The sequence below is a fragment of the Triticum dicoccoides genome, unplaced genomic scaffold (genome assembly GCF_002162155.2).
Source record: "Triticum dicoccoides isolate Atlit2015 ecotype Zavitan unplaced genomic scaffold, WEW_v2.0 scaffold101893, whole genome shotgun sequence".
Taxonomy (NCBI): domain Eukaryota; kingdom Viridiplantae; phylum Streptophyta; class Magnoliopsida; order Poales; family Poaceae; genus Triticum; species Triticum dicoccoides.
In genome coordinates, this window is record NW_021169621.1 from 34,571 (window position 1) to 36,404 (window position 1,834).

Consider the following 1,834-nt stretch of genomic DNA (forward strand, 5'->3'; position numbering starts at 1 on the left):
CGAACCTTAAGTTTGTAGACCCTACGGGTTCGGGAGACACATAGACATGACCTAGACGGCTCTCCGGTCAATAACCAACAGCGGGATCTGGATACCCATGTTGGCTCCCACATGCTCCTCGATGATCTCATCGGATGAACCACAATGTCGAGGATTCAAGCAACCCCATATACAATTCCCTTTGTCAATCAGTATGTTACTTGCCCGAGATTCGATCGTCGGTATCCCAATACCTCGTTCAATCTCGTTACCGGCAAGTCACTTTACTCGTACCATAATGCATGATCTCGTGACTAGACACTTGGTCACTTTGAGCTCATTATGATGATGCATTACCGAGTGGGCCCAGAGATACCTCTCCGTCATACGGAGTGACAAATCCTAGTCTCGATCCATGTCAACCCAACAGACACTTTCGAAGATACCCGTAGTATACCTTTATAGTCACCCGGTTATGTTGTGACATTTGGTACACCCAAAGCACTCCTACGGTATCCGGGAGTTACACAATCTCATGGTCTAAGGAAAAGATACTTGACATTGGAAAAGCTCTAGCAAACGAACTACACGATCTTGTGCTATGCTTAGGATTGGGTCTTGTCCATCACATCATTCTCCTAATGATGTGATCCCGTTATCAATGACATCCAATGTCCATAGTCAGGAAACCATGACTATCTGTTGATCAACGAGCTAGTCAACTAGAGGCTCACTAGGGACATAATGTGGTCTATGTATTCACACGTGTATTACGATTTCCGGATAATACAATTATAGCATGAATAAAAGACAATTATCATGAACAAGGAAATATAATAATAATCCTTTTATTATTGCCTCTAGGGCATATTTCCAACAGTTATGTCCTGGTTCAAGAGGCCCATCATCTACGACATCCACGCGCGACCCAACCTTGTCGAGAGCACCTCCGGGAGCTGGGATCTCCAGATGGTAACCTCCTCCTATCTCGATCCCTTCCCACCTAGCATAGATGCCTCATTTACTGCTTATGTGCGTGCCAAATCCATGCCTGGGACCGACCAAGGGGTCTGCTTTTAGTTGGCCATGTTCATATTTGTTGATATTCTCAAAGTGTAGCCTGTACGAGTTTTATTTGTTGACACTCTCCTCATGTGAAGTGTAGTTAGCAATTCGGACCGGTGGATGGAGTTTGGTACATGTAAAACGGTTCTGGCATTGTCATTTCTGAGCATATTTTGTAACTATAGCCTGCAATGGGGTTGACACTCTGCTCATATGCATTTTAGCTCTTTTGCTTTTAATCTGTTAGCAGTGGTCACCATTATATATTGCCTGTGAATAAGTATTTCAACTCATTCGCATTGAATCTGTTAACAACAGTCGCAAATACTTGTTTGCTTCATGATTATATGTTGCCATGATGATTTAAGACGATTAGCTGACGCTGAACAAGTTATATCATTCTGACCATGTGAATTTGTTAGTGGTGCACTTATTTTCAGAAGTAGCATTTACACTGCAGCTCCTTGCATATATATGACACTGCTTGGTACATGTAAAACGGTTATGGCATTCTCATCTCTGAGCATATTCTGTAAATGTAGCCTGCAAGGGGATTGAGCATATGCATTTTAGAAATAATACTGTTTTCAGTTGACAGACTCAAATAATGCAGCATGCATTGTCCTTTTCCCTGCACAAATAATGCATTATGAGATGTGTGACCACATCATGTAATTATGCGCTGATGCAAGTTGTTTTTGGCTGTAATTTAAAGGAGTTGCTCATGCCAGTAGCCTTGACATGTAGGATATCTATAGTTTCTGTTGCTCATGCTCATCTGCAAGCTTTT